A 16,111-nucleotide genomic window follows, 5' to 3' on the forward strand; every position below is an offset into this window, starting at 1 on the left:
AGGCATTGCTTTTGCTTTCACATCAGGAAATAATGCATTAACTGATATCGTTATGTTTAAGACGATGAATACTGCCATTGATTGGCCATTTTTAACAAAAGGAAATCCGTAAGAACACTTATTCCATAAGCAATATGACAAAAGGGACAAGAAATCTCTCGCTTGTTTTTATTTAATTTGTTTGTTTATTTTGGCGATTATCATCGAGCTCTATTAGAAATATTTTGATATTATGATATTGCCTCTGATTTTCTATATCTATTTTGATTATATATATAATTGAATTTGTTTAATTTCTGTTAATCACAGTCTTCAATTAGCTCTAGTATAAGTAGTCGGTAATGGTTTTGTGCGGGGTATCTTTCTTATTCTGAAATGCGCACGACTCAATTGACGCAAGACGAGGTTGTTTTTCTCACTGGGGCTTCTTTTCTCGTCGTCCCCAGAACACAACCCAAGTTCCAACCGCTTTTGTCCCACTCTCTTCTGAGTCGGAGCTCGTTCCACGTTTCGCCGGAAAGGTCTAGGTTCATTCCTTTATTTTATTTTATTTTTACCTCTGTTTCAAGAAGTCCATGTACTTGAATACTGCCCTGTCTAATGCACATTTCAGTCGATGCTTTAACTTTCAAGAAATGGGGTGAGTGTTTGTTTTGGTTTCGATGTTACAGAATGACGATGTCTGAAATTTTCCGTTTGAATTTTTGTGGGAATCATTGTGTGCTCTTGACTCTAAAGACTGATGATGAGTCTTTGTTGTTTCGATTGATTGTGTCATGGGGAAGCAGGCGGGCGGTGAGCAAAATCTCGTTTCATGGAGATACACATGGAAGATTACCAACTTCACATGCCTGACTCCAGACAGATACTACTCCGAAGTGTTCATGCTCGGCGACCATGCATGGTAATCGTTGTATTCGGTTTTCGGCAACCGTAATGGTCAAATTGCGCCCTGTTCTTGTCTTGTCGTTTCCTTGTTTAATTCCTAAGAATGATCAGTTCTCTCGTGTGGTACGGTTGAGCAGGCGAACAGTCATATACCCTAAGGGGTACAATACAACAGAGCATCTGTCCATATTCTTGGAACACGCCGATTTCCCGCGGGTGCCGAGTGGGTGGAGCACAAACACTAAATTCTTATTGACCCTGGTCGATCAGAACAATTACGGCTCTTCTAGGATTAGGGGTACGTTGATTGCAACTCTGATTATGTGTGGTGTTTTCAATCTGCTATACTCAACCAAAAAAAAAAAGAAGAAAGAATCTGCTATTGAAATCTGATCTTTTGATATGGAATTATGGGGAATGTGAAACCTTCTTTACTTGCTACTGAAGTTCTCGTTCATTTCTTGGATAGGTTTAGGCACATATATGTCCTCGCATTTGATGGTATTCATATGAATGAAGTCCGCACTCAGAAATTTGGTATAATGGAAAATTTGATTCATGACCTGAGAAATCTTGCTTATGCTAGTATCTTACGAAATTATAATGCATGAAATAAATCCACCATCATTCATCATGTGAAGTATTCCATTGTGTTTGTGGTGTGCACCGACAAAGACTATAGTCGGGTCAGTTATCCAGCACTTTGTGAATTTGGATTAAGTATACTATAAGTGTCAAAATTTGTGTACGGCGCTCACTTTAGTGCTAAAACTTAGCATTGCCGCAATTTGAATTTTTTCCATACAGCAGACCAGGCCGAGGTTTCTGATGAAGCAAAGTGTGAGAGCATGATTAGGCCTTGTTGTTGCAATGCTTTCTCAAAACATGCTTTAACTTCATTCTTATGGTTCTGGGGTCCCATGATTCGGACCCGAAACGCAGTTTTCTTTTCATTCTTTGAACCTAATGCCCCCGAGCAAAGTCTTTAACCTGTTACCCCTTTCTACTGAAGTCCCATCTGAACAAATTTGCAGAGCTCGAATGTCAATTCACTGCAACTGAGAAGGCCTGGGGCTGCAGAAATTTCATTCCATTGAGCGCTGTCCATGACAGACGTAAGGGGTACTTAGTGAACAATGCTTTGACAGTTGAAGCTGAAATTTTTGCCCCCCTACCCCCAGCCCCCCAAGAAATTACTCCTGCAAGTATTCCTGAGGCTACACCAACTGAGAAGTTCGACGCGTACTTCTCAAATCTTGAGGAAATTATCAACGCTGCTCCGAGTTCTCGTACCAGAGGAGGGTCGAAGGCGATAAATAAAAAAGGTGCTCTTTTGACTTCCGAGTCTCCAAACTTGGAAGAAGTAAAGAAGGCTAAGCTGTCTTTGAAGGAGTGCCTTTCTGATATCTTCAAGCTGAATGCAAAAGACAGATTGGCTGAAGCTATTTCGACGTTAAGCATAGCCAAAAGCGGGTTATCACTAGACCAGCAAAAATCAGCCAAGGCCTTTTGGGCCAACTTCGATGAGTTCATTTCCGACTTTTTAACCTTTGAGCGGGACAATGCCGAATTCGAGCTGCAGAAATTGCTGAAGGATCAATCTTTTGCAACAATGAAGAAGAGTCACGAGATTCACATCTCGTATGTGCAGTTGCTTGGTGACCTGACCCAGGAGGAGGAAGAGCTCAACAAAAAACTTGAGGAAGCGAAGTCCAGAAGAGAAAAACTCATGTCAGACTGGGAGATTTTGATGGTCGAGACGGAAGAAGCGAAATGTGGGCACGAGAATCTAGAGAAGAAAGAAGCAGCGGCCGGGGAAAAGAGGAGAACAGCCGAGGAGAGAATGTCTTAGATCAACCGCTGCTTGGTCAAATCTGAAGATGCTATCCCGGTTGAAACCTTTGGGCGTGGATCAGAACTGGCTATGTGAATTTCTTTTGCTAATAAGTGCTTTCTTTTTGCTGGGTCTAAGCTAATAAGTGGTTTTGAGTGGTGAATACCTGGGCCTTCGAGAAAACAGTCACCTTCCGATAATTTTTATACCGAGTTACCACATCTGCTGTGCTCTTTTACACTTCAGAATTTCACGTTCTCTGTGTTCTTCTTTCCGTTATTTCACTTTTGAAGTTGAGACCAAAGATGTTCTTTCATCCATTCACCTGTACTGCAGATAGATTTCGAGAGGATGATTTTGGACATTAACACTCTCTCTTACATACCACAATCATTTCACTCTCATATCGTTGAGGCAATTCACATATATCACTTTGATTGGGCAACAGGGGAAAAAGAATTGGTGATGTTAATTCCCTAACGTTGTTGGGTAAATTTGAGATCTCATTATAAAGAAGTAAATGGCCATGTTTGACGGATACGTCGATGGTTGTTTACTAGCAAAGTTAACAACTTTTGATCATCACATGAGATGGTCAGTTTAGTTACCAATTATTTTAGATATTTACAATTAATATCTTAATACTATAGGTCCTTCTTATAAGGTAGAAAGCCATAAGTAGAGTAAGAACTACACTGAGTTTAAGTAGAATGGAACTAGTCTATTTTTCCCAGAAAATTTACCGGGGAAAACAAAAATTCTCCTGTGTAATTAGTAACTTGCAATGAAATTATTAATTTACCAACTCAAGATCATTTAGAGGTCATCAAATTACCTGTTACGCTAGGAACTTACGATTCCAAAGCATCTCCAATGAAAGTGAGGGCAAAACTTGAGGCTTCATTGTCAAACGCGGAAAGCAATTTCCCTACACTACAGAAGACAGGCGTAGAGTAGCGATGTGGACCAGAAATTTTTTTTTGGGTCAAAGTGGACCAGAATTTACATTAATTTTTTTCTTGAAAAAAAATGCACTAGAACTTTGGAAAATTTCGTACGGCGCACACTTTGGTGTTAAAATTTTTCGTCGGATCATTTCAATGACACTTTTTAAAAAAGTTCGATCATTTGAGTTTGACTGAAATCAACCCAAATAAAAGTTTGTAGGAAAGACCTTCCAAACTCTCTAAGACAGTTTTAGGTTTGACTGAAATTGACCGCAGATGAAAATTTGCTAATAGCATGATTGAATGACACACCTGGGTAGTTCCTATCAAGAGGCTTCTACAATCCCCAATTCGCCCGAAAGGATAACTGGGTGTCCAAATGTATGATATCTTTTAACCACAATCGTTCGATCTTGAGGGTGTAAAAAAAAAAGTGTAATTTTCAATATTAGATGATACATCCGCTTCAATCTTGTTACAAGCTTGCATAAGTCTCGAGAATTTCAATCGGACTCTTTTTGTCTGGGGACCTAACTATGGCCAATGTGATTTTCTAGTCTGAAGTGCACCCGACATGGTTTCTGGACCTTATCACCTTACAAAGCGTGACCACAGGCTTTTGCGTGACATGAGAAATTGAGTTTTGATATTCACATTAGGAATGCATAATGTTTTTTATACGTTATTTATGAGGATATCCCCATTATGCTTGTTACTTAGGGAAACTATGATGTATGTTGTAGAGTTAATTAGATACATCGAGAATCATTGGCAAAAATGAAGATTTGACATAGTTTTTATTTCATTGGATCGCTCAATTTCCACTCGAAATTTGTCGGAGAAGCATAATATAGTCTTCTTCGTAAAATGTTGATATTAAAATGGGATGATCAGCTTCATGTCTTGATCGTTCCATGATCAACTGTATTTTGGTAGTGCGCGGGCCCATTTTGATATCGCCTTGGTCATCTTACTGTGTATAGAATCAATCAATATTCTCTTTGCCAATCATATATGTAAGGGGTCACAATATCCTCCTATCTTTATTAAAATCAACAAGTCACTAACATTTATGTTTAAGGACGTGACATTTTGGTTTTCGCCTACCTGTTTAATGAGCAAGTCAGATTAGTTTTGGCGGCGATGATCGAGGAGTCACAATGAAATGGACTTTTATATCATGGCGCGATAACCAGGGAAATGGGTAAATTTAGAGGGGCGATAATCGATGAATTGTCTTGTAAGGGATTTTAAGTCGATGGCGCGAAAATTTATCGACGAAAGAACGAGAACACCTGATTATTAATTTCGGTCCCGCAAAGTTAGATTATGTGAAAAATTGATACACCTACTGAAATTTCTTCTTGATGGACCGAGGACAAGTGGAGGCGCCCTTGGAGGACACTTGTCCCTCATGCCGTCAGCCCCTTTCTCCGATAAATAAATATCTTGATTCTCTGTCTCCTCCTCATTTGCAAGAGAAGCTCCAAGAACTCCCAACTCTCTTTCTTCCTCTCCCTCTTGATGCTGCGCCTCCCTCACCCTCTTTGCCCGCTCGGTCGCTCTCTCCTTCTCGCCGACTCGATCTTTCTCTCAATCGTCCTCTCGCTCTCGTTCGTGTGAAGGAAGTAAGGACGGAGGTTCGAGTGCGACGCGGCGGCTCGTCTTGCAAGCATTTCCGTGCATAGGACTCGAGGCGAGTGAAATTCCAATTCATCAATCATTGGTTTGTCGATTCTGGTTGCATGTCTTAAATTTTAGCAATATAGACTTCCTCGAGGTTTGGGTGAACTAGAGTGGTGGTTGGATAGTCGCAAAAGGCGACGTATCGGTGGTTGGTGCGCGATGGACCAAAAGTGAAGGCATGGGCGCGAAAAGGCCCTAAACTTGTTTGCATGTCTCAGATTCTAGTTAGATAAGGTGCTCTCGGTGTCAGGTTAGTGAAATTCGTGGGTTGATCGTCGAGGTGGACGGCGGGTGGTGCTTGGCCGTGCGTGGTGTTTTGGTACCGTGGCTTGGGCTCCGAGCTGATTGCATGTCGTATTTCTGAGCTACATAGTTATCTTCGAGTACCGGGTTGTTGGAACTCCAGGTCAATCAAGTGAGACAGGCGATGGATTGTGGATCGGGTTACATAAGAATGTCGATCATGGTTTGCATGGGCGCGTACATAGCCGCGTCGGTTTGCATGCCGTCGATATTGCTTGAATAGTCTACTCTGGGTTCTGAATTGGTTAGATCGATGGTTAAAATTGGTAAAACGGGCAATGATTTTCGGCTTGGTGGCGAAGGAATGACGGCTGTGCATCCTAGAAATGAATTTGGGTTGTTGATGGAAGTATAGTTGTCATTAGTCATTCACTTGACCTGATTTTCTTTTGAATATTGAACATTTGACATCACAAAGGAAAATTACCAAAAAAAGTCGTAAACTTATCGTAATTGTATTAATTCAGTCACAAACATTTTCTTTTGGCCGGTTGAATCTCAAATCTTTTGCATTTGTGTCAATTCAATTCATTCGATCAATTTTAGCTAGAAATCACCGATATAAATGTCGACCGTCCTACGTGACTCGGTCGGCACTGTCCTGGATAATTTTTACTAGCATATTCACTTTTTTCATTTTTTTTATTCTTTCCTTTTTGTTTTCACTTTGGCTGGTGAGGCCATCACTGCTGTTGTTAAAATATATCTCGAGTTTGAGTTCAAAGAAAAAATAAGGATTTCAAAAGTAAATATATCCTAATCGTGAAAGATGACGGATTATTTTTTCTGTTTTGAAGGTGCGGTCAAGAAGGGAAACTGTAGCGGCTTGGATTTTGTGTTCGATGAAGTCTGATTTGAAATCCACAGGATTGTATCCTTTCAGTTATTGGAGTTGGCGAAGGAAAAGATAAGAATGGGAAGTTGACTTTGTTGACCGAATTCGTTAGGCACTCCTCTGTCAAGTGGACTTCATGCATATATATAATATTGTTCTCAATGGTTGGAAAGTGTGCCTTGCAAAATTGCTGCCGTGTGTGGGACTTCATCGTGGGGGGCTTTGAAACTTTCGATAATCGCATCTAGACGAAGTTTTATTAGTGTTCAATAGCCAATAAATCTTGTCTATGATTTGTGTTTTAATTAGGGGTAATCGGTTCCAGAATGGAAGATTATCACCTTAGAATCGAGAACCGTCCGCTAAAAACCGGTTCCGCAAAATACAAATGGTGAACTACCCATTCGTTTCATGGATTCACCCGAGAATCGAACCACCGGTTCGGTCCGATTTTCGATTGGATCCCGATTACAGTCCTACCGAGAGAACTAGTCCCTAGCAATTGAAGGTGGAGGGCTAAACTTGGGACTTTGGCTTTGCAACTTGAATCGACTACCGAGGCTCACACCCATCCTGCAACATCTACTACTCATCATTCATCACAAGGAAGTACAAAGCCTCCTTCACATTATCCACAAGACTACTTAAGGCAATTGATTGCTGATAAACTGACCCCTGTTCAAAACTTCAGTTTGATATACATAAAGCAGCCGGTCTACTTAGAAGAAAGTCAGATTTTTAATTCTTTGGAAGATCCAGAACACATGATGTAAAGGGTTGGCACCTCGTCGATGATTCACGTGCGTTTCAGTCTGCACTCTCTTTGTGAATTCATTAAGGAGACACTACAAAAAAGCACGTATTTAGCCACGAAAAATTAGCGACGGAACAATTTCGTTACAAATTTGCAACGAAATTTGCCACGAAATATTGTTTTCGTCTCAAATTTGCGACAAAATTAGAGAAAATACGGTTTCGTCGCAAAAAATTGCGACGAAAACAATATTTCATGGCAAATTTGCCACGAATATGTGTTCGTTGCAAATTTAGCAACGAAAATATAATTTCGTCGCAAATTTTGCAACGAAACGTACGTTTCATCGCAAAATTAATTGGTGTAATTTAAATAAAAAATAAAAATATTAAATTAGTTTGCGACGAAAGAATAAATTCATCGCAAATTTTGCAACGAAATTCACCTTTCGTGGCAAATTTGCCACGAACTAGTGTTCGTTGCAAATTTAGCAATGAAAATATAATTTCGTCGAAAAATGTGCAACGAAATGTACGTTTCGTCGCAAAATTAATTAGTGTAATTTAAATAAAAATAAAAATATTAAATTAGTTTGTGACGAAATAAGAAATTCATTGCAAATTTTGCAACGAAATTCACCTTTTGTGGCAAATTTGCCACGAACCAAGATTCGTTGCAAATTTAGCAACAAAAATATAATTTCGTCGCAAATTTTGCAACGAAATGTACGTTTCGTCGCAAAATTACTTTTAATATTTTTATTTTTTATTAAAATTATTCTAGAATTTTGCGACGAAAGGGTAAATTCGTCGAAAATTTGCGAGGAATTACTCCTTTTGTTGCAAATTGTTTTTAATTTTTCATTTTTCATTTAATTTAATCCAGCAAATTTGCGACCAAAACATGATTTTGTCGCAATTTTTTTATTTTTTCTTAAAATTTGCAACGACATCATACTTTCGTCGTAAATTACTTTTAATTTTTTTTCTTTTTATTAACATTATTCTAGAATTTTGCGATGAAATTATAATTTCGTTGCAAATTATTTTTATTTAATTTAATCTAGCAAATTTGCAACGAAATGATGATTTCGTCGCAAATTTTTTTAATTTTTATTAAAATTATTCTATAATTTTGCTACGAAAGGAGAATTTCGTTGCAAATTATTTTTAAAATTTGTTACTTTTTATTTAATTTAATCTAGCAAATTTGCAACGAAATGTGCCTTTCGTTGCAAATTTGGCAACAAAATTATCCTTCGTCGCAAAATTCTAGAATAATTTTAATAAAAAATAAAAATAATTTGCGATTTATAAGCTTAGAAACCCATAAGTCATTTGAAATTTTTTTTCGCAAAATCAAAATCTTCTTGATAATGATATTGGAATTGATAGTTCATTGTGTGTTCATAAGCCATTATAACTAAAAGTTTCTAACATTACAAACAGATAATTTCGTCGTGAATTTATTTAATTGTTTATTAAATTATTTTTATTTAATTTATATTCGACAAAAAATTATTTAGCGACTAAAGTATTTACAAAGAATGAGTAATAGGGGGAAAACTTGAAATTTCTTGATGTTCAACTCTTGATATATTCGACAAAAATGCTCTTGATATAAGGAAATAAATTAATTTTGATTGTAGATTCAATTTCATATCACGTGGATAAAAAATTTAAAATATGCTTAAAGTTGAAATTCGTCACAAAAGTATGGGAAAAGTATTTCATTGTAAGATCATTGTACTTTACTCATTTAAAATGCTTGAAAATTGTATGACTGAAAATTTAATTAGAAATGTTGTACATTTTCTTTTTTATTTATTTGTTACAAAGATCCATTTTTCTTTTTTAGTTTATCGTCAAAAGATGGGAAAAGTACTAAAAAAGTCTTAAACATATTGAGTTGATACCAATTCAGTACTAACCATTTTAACACTAGTACGAATCCAGTCTCATCCGATCAATTTTTCTTGAAATTAGCGACGAATGTAAAAGTTAGCGACGAAATAAAAATATTGCTAATTTGATTATTTTATTTTGAATTATATTTTCTTTTTAAAAATAAAAATAGAAAATTTAATAATAAACAGAATAAATAAAAAATTAAATTAGCGACAAAATATTTTTTTCGTCGCTAATCAGGGTTGAATATTTCATTTTCGTCACTAAATATTTATTTTATTTAAATTTATTTAGCGACGAAATGTAAAATTCGTCGCTAAATATTTATTTTTATTTGAATTTTCTTAAATTTAGCGACAAAAAAACAGTGTTCGTCGCTAAATTTACGACGAAATGATACATTTCGTCGCAAATTTATTTAATTTATTGTGGAAATTAGTGACGAAATTATTTTTTCATCGCTAATTTTTTTTCTATTTTATTTAATTTATATCAGCAATTTGCGGCGAAATGAGAATTCGTCGCAAATTTTGCGATGAATTTCATCTTTCGTCGCAAATTTTTATTTTTGAAAATTAACGACGAAATTATGTTTTCATTGCTAATTAGCGACAAAATTATGTGTTTCGTCGCTAATTAGCGACGAAGGACTTTATTTCGTTATTAGCGACGAAACACATAATTTTGTCGCTAAATTTTTTAGGGAACTTTTGAAATTTAGCGATCTCACTCTCTCCTCCCGCCTAACCCCATTCTATAAACTCTCCCGCCCCCTTTATATCATTCCACTCTCCACAGCATTCAATTTCCCCCACCTAACCGCACTCACCTTCTCTCTCTTCGTCCTTCTCTCTCTTCCCCCCACTCACCTTCTCTCTTCCTCCTCTTTGTGCGAACAGACCCCCCTTCCCCCCTGTTCATCATCATCTTCTTCTTCTTCTTCATTCGGCAGCCCCCCCAGCCGACGCCAGCCTCCAGCTAACCACCACCCGCCTTCGTCGTTACCCCGCCGTTGCGGCCGTCGCCGCTCGCTCGCCAGCCCCACGTAGCCGTCGTCGACCTCCACCCCACCGCCTCTCTATTCCCCACAACTCAGGCCCCGATGCCCACAGCTTGCAGCCACCACCTCCAGCTGCACCGTCGCAGCGCCATTCCATCGTCCAGCGAGCCTGCCGAGCTCGCCCCGCCAACCTCACAAGCCACTAGACTCGCGACGCTTCGCCCTCCCCCTCTGTTCCACTGCTGCTCTACCAGCCTCCAGCTAACCACCGACGCCACCACCTGCCGCCTCCTCCAATCACCGTCGGCCTCGTCGTCATCCCTCCAGCCGTCCGCCCCGAGCCCGAGCCCCTGACCTCCATCTCCATCTCTCGGTCTCTCTCCCTCTCTTTGTCTCGGCACCTCGACTACCCTCCTGCTCTGCTCCTCCTTTGCCCGCGATGCCCCCTGCTCCAGCTGAGACCCACCCCCTCCGCCACCGTCTAGCTCGCCAGCCCCGTCGCCATCCACCTCAGCCCGGGGACTCCCTCGACCCGCTGCGACCCAAGACTCCCTCACCCCCTCTGCCACTGAATAAAAAGGAGCACTACAAAAAAAAACACGCTTTTTGCGACAAACATTTGCGACGAATAAAAATTCGTAGCAAATTTGTGACGAATTTTGCGATGGATCAAATTTTTGACGAATTTTGCGAGGAATAAAAATTCGTAGCAAATTTGTGACGAATTTTGCGAGAAAAAAAAATTCGTTGCCAATACGACGTCGCAAATTTTGCGATGGAAATTCGGCAATTTGTGGCAAATTTGCGACGAAACACTATTCGTGGCAAATTTGCCACGAAACACAACTTTCTCGCAAAATTCCCGACAAAGATAGTTTCGTTGCAAAATTCGTGGCAAATTTACGACAAAACACTATTCGTGGCAAATTTGCCACGAAACACAAGTTTCTCGCAAAATTCCCGATGAAGACAGTTTCGTTGCAAAATTCGTGGCAAATTTGCAACGAAACATAAAAATTGTCATGGCAAAATTTGTGATGCCTGATTCGCGACGAAATTTTTTTTGTTGCAAATTTCGTGGCAAAATCGATTTTCCACGAATTTTTCCCAAATTTTCGTTGCAAATTTCGTGGCTAAAACCTTGTTTTTTTGTAGTGAGAGATTTTCACAGCTGAAGTAGTCCCATTTACATTGCGTACATTCACAGAGAAGCATTGCTTCTAAACCAGAGTGAGCCAGCAAATGACATCAAACGTGTCTAAAGTTCCGAAGCTTCATTTTCAAATGCATCCATAGTGTACAACACATTAAAATAAGTTTGCCACAACAAATTCGCAAGAGTGAGCAAGCAAATGACACTAAAGTGATCTTTTTTTTAAAAAATTGACAGTTAAATAATCGTTTTTAAAAAAAGTTGGCACTTAAGTGATCGTTTTGAAAGTTTTGGCATTGAAGTGATCGTTTTTCAAAAAATTTAGCACTTAAGTGATAGTTTTGAAAGTTTTGACACTAAAATGAGCGTCATACACAAGTTTTGGCACTTGTAGTGTACTTAAGCCTAATTCGTTCCATCTGGTTGGCCTGCGTTGACGCGGCACTCTCGATGCTGACGTGGCACTCTCGGTACTAACGTGAACATTTTTTTAACGCTATTTCAATAGTTTTATGAAATTTTTATATTTTTCTTGAATTTTTTCCCTTGGACTTAGATGGAAAATTAAAGAAAAGAAAGTAAAAAATAAAAATTATAAATAAATATCAAAAAATTATTTAAAATAGTATTAAAAAGTTCACGTCGGCGTCAGCGGCTAGATAGACCGAATTGACACAAATGCAAAAGGTTTAGGACTGAAATGATACAATTACAATAGATTAATGACTTTTTTGATAATTCTCTAAAAAATAATGTATTCACTAATTTATAATATTTAAGACATTGAATACCGCCATTGATTGGCCATTCCTATCGAACAAACTACCTACGTACACTTGAGAAGGATTTTTTTTTTTTTTTTTGGTCAACAATTGAGAAGGAACTAGTCGAACGCAAACCAAGGGATCTTAGGTATGAAGGTTTGATTAAAATTTGGACAAGTTAACATCCCACCACACCCTTACAATATTACAGCAGTATTTATGGTAAAAACTTTAAATAGGATTAATGCCACGGAAAAACCTAAGGCGATACACTTGTGATAAATTTATCCCAAACTATTTTTTTAACCATAAAAAATTTCAAACTGGTACACTTGTGACAAATTTATCCCAAATTGGTATATTTATGATAAATTTACCATATGTTAGTTTTCAATAAATTTAATTGTCAAATTGCTGAGTTGGATGACACGTGGTAGTTGTCAGATATATCATTTTGGGGTTTTTACCATCTATTTTTCATAAGTTTATCAATTCGGGGTTTTTCGTTATATTAACTCAGTTTAATGTAAGGTAAATTTGTCACAAGTGTATCAGTTTGGGGTATTTCGTGGTCAAAAGAATTAATTTATGGTGAACTTGTCATAGATATACCAGTTTAGGATTTTTGGAGGTCAAAAAATAGTTTAGAATAAATTTGTCATAGGTGTACCAGTTTGAGATTTTCCATTATCAAAAAAATAGTTTGGAATAAATTTATCATATACTAATTTAGGGTTTTTCATGGTAATAACACTTAAATCCCTCATCAATTATTTTTGAATGCAACATGCAAAGTTGGATTCAAACATGATTACGAGACATGTCGTGGCGATATTCACGTAAGCAAATTGTCTTGACCTTTTGACCCAAAAAAAAAAAAAAAAAAATTGTCATCACCCATTTTACTAAACCTTGTTTTTGTCCGTTAATCCATTTTGATTTACTTTGTTGCTAAATGAGTTATTCACTCTGCATGGGGCCCATATAATATGAGTTGCAACATGGGGCTCGGACAGATATTGCCGGCTCCAATATCAGGGAATGAAACTTTGTGTGAACTGAACAAATTCTATGTTGATGTCAACGGAAAAGGACCTCTGATTTTTGTATAGATGGAGCAGCAAACAAGCAACCACAATGATAATAACCATTGTAATCGAATCGAAAGTTGGTTCCGTATGAGTTTTTCTGACATGAGTTACATTAATGAAAATTGTAGTTTATTGTTTTACTATATTATTCTAATAAGGTAATATATAAATATTCTTAAGAACTCCAATATGAGTCTAGCTTATGTGAGCCGAGTTGAGTCCAGCCCATAATGAGAGGATTAAGCCGAAAACTCTATATGAATAATACTTAATAATAACCTCACCAAAGGAGCAGTTTCATTTAGTGATACAGGGAGAAACACTCCTTAGCTGCACAAATTCCTTCAATACATTGTTGTGTTTCTAGATTTTAGCTATGATGATTTTGGGTGCCGTTTTTGGCTAATTGCAAGTTCATCTAGTTTAGATCTACCAGAAAAGTTTGTAATTTCTACGACAGAGAGAAGAAAGAGTTGCAAGTACATCGTTTGGATTTTTGGCAATACTTTTTTGTTTGAATGTTAATCATGTTTTTGGAGATTGATTGAAGCTCGTCGAGAATCAGGAATATGATGACGAATCAAGAAAAATCCTAGAAAGAGAAAGCTTAATATGAAACGGAACTGGCTTCAATATGACAGAGGCGTATCTTCCTCGTGAGAATCGGCTCCTCATATAAGTGAAAATTAAAGAAAAAATCTTTCGAAATCTCGATGTATTTGCAAATAATAGTATTAAGTACTGTCATTCCATCGACAGCTTTAATCGTCAGTCTCCCTTTCTCTTCTTATGGACCATCAGTTACCTGATTGCTGCCCTTGAGCCTGGCCGAGCCGAGTCGAGTTATAGGCTTGCGCGGAGACGGTCTCTCGATCAGCTCAAATGCTTCCACATGATCATTGATATTTCTCTCTCCATTCCTACGCACTTATATAAGTATGGAATACTAATAGCAATAGGTTTAAATGAATATATTATGAAAGAATTTTCCAAATGGCCGTTTACGTTCTATTTCTTCACTTTGTACATTACTTCATTAAATGATATTGACACTCTAGTGACCTTTTCGTGGGCCTAATATATATACATATAAAACTAACTTTAGCATCTGTTCTAGTTATATCCACATTTTTTTGTCTTGTAAAAAATTCCAAACTTCTACTTTTATCCCTATTCTACTAGCCTAATATCCAAAAAACCCCCCAACTTTATCCAAAATTTTTTTTGTCTCATATAAAATCCTCAAATTTTGCTTTTGGCCCAATTCTATCACCGTCACCTTTCCATCCATAATCACTATTAGTTACTTCTATGTGGCTCAAATTTTTTCGTTGAGATTATCCATGAATATTTGAAATTCGAAAATAGCAGGTTTCAGGAATAAAGAGATTTAAGATCGTTCATTCAAATAATTAGATCTACATGTCCAGATATTCTTTGAGCTATTAAGTGCTGGAGAGAATCCGAAACGCGTAGTCTTGAGTGGCTCTGTAGAGGAAGCATACAACAGAAGAGAAGTTGGAGGATCTTTTTCATGTCAACTTTGCTAAGATGTAATTCATTAACAACGTGAAAAAGTCACATAGGATTAAATAATAGTAATTATAGATGAAAGACTAACGGTAGTAGAATTGGGACAAAAGTAAAAGTCGGAAGATTTTTTATGAGACGAAAAAAATTGGATATAATTGGGACATATGCTAAAGTTGGGGTTTTTTTTTTATTAGGTAGGTAAAATTGAGATAAAAGTAAAAGTTGTGGGTTTTTTTTTTTATAAGCATAAAAGTTTTTAATATAATTGAAAAAGATGCTAAAATTGAGGATTTTTTTGGGGTAACCAGCCCTATTTTGTGCTGACAGAATATAGAAACATCCAATAGCAAAAGATTTTCTTTTGGGCAAAAGAGAATATAGCTCATGCTGGTACTATTACAAGAATTCAGTTTCGGTCCTTGTTCTATATCTCCGACATACTTAGTTCCCCATGTTATCTATGGCAATAATTCAAGGACAAAATTCAACTTGATGGAATATGTTGAGTCAGCATCAGGAAACCAACACATGACGTATATGTGTGCAAGTCTCTAAGAAAAAAACTAATATTTTTTGGTTTTCGTACTTTTGTGGGATGTAGTACTTCTACAATTTCAAGACAGCTAGTCTTCGAATTATTTCAATAAAATTTTTAGCTTCTTCATCAATATTTATCAGACATATATCTAAAGCGATAATGGCAAAACAAGGCATTGCTTTCACTAATTCCTAATGTTTAAGACACTGAATACTTCCATTGATTGGCCATTTTAATAAAAGGAAATCCATGCGTAGATTTACTCGATTGACAACATGACAAAAGGGACAAGAAATTTGTTGCTCGTGTTTATCTAATTTGGTTGTTTATTTTGGCGATTATGGATGAGCTCTATCAAAGATATTTGAGATCTCATCTCTTTTGATTGTGCTTATCTGATTTAAATTCTTTTGATTTTCTCGTATAGTCATTAGAACTTATAAATGCTCTTTTGATGGTTTTGTGCAGTAATCTTTCTTATTCTGAGATTCCCACGACTCAATGAGCGCAAGAAGAGGTTGTTTTTCTCGTTGGGGCTTCTCTTCTTGTCCTCGCCGGAACACGACCCACGATCAACCTGCTGTTGTCCCACTCTCTTCTGAGTCTGAGTCGGAGCTCATTCCTCGTTTCGCCGGAGAGGTTTGTGTTTATATTCATCTTCCTCTGTTTCAAGAAGTCCCATGTTCTTGAATCTTGCCCTGTCTAATGCAAACTTGAATCGATGCTTTAGCGTTTGTTTGTTTTTAACGTTGAAGGTTGTGCTGTTTTTGTGCTCCTTTCTTGAACCATCAGAGATGGGGCGAGTGTTTGTTTGGTTTCGATGTTACAGAACGTTGATGTCTGCGATTCTTTTCATTCGAAATTTCCGGGAACCGTTG

General features: G+C 37.3%; 1 protein-coding gene across 3 annotated transcripts in view; it reads left to right on the forward strand.

The window, feature by feature from the left end:
- Positions 1-386: 386 nt before the first annotated feature.
- Positions 387-16,111, forward strand: part of LOC115741914 (protein RESTRICTED TEV MOVEMENT 3-like) — a 50,093-nt gene continuing 34,368 nt past the window's right edge. For 2 of the 3 annotated variants that reach the window (XM_048281655.1, XM_048281662.1), the window contains exon 1: positions 387-521. The gene's annotated coding sequence lies outside the window, so the exon portion shown is untranslated. Of the gene's footprint in view, positions 522-15,842; positions 15,873-16,111 lie in introns of those variants that run through there. The other variant, XM_048281661.1, reaches the window with a different exon arrangement.

This window comes from Rhodamnia argentea, chromosome 7 (genome assembly GCF_020921035.1).
Source record: "Rhodamnia argentea isolate NSW1041297 chromosome 7, ASM2092103v1, whole genome shotgun sequence".
Taxonomy (NCBI): Eukaryota; Viridiplantae; Streptophyta; class Magnoliopsida; order Myrtales; family Myrtaceae; genus Rhodamnia; species Rhodamnia argentea.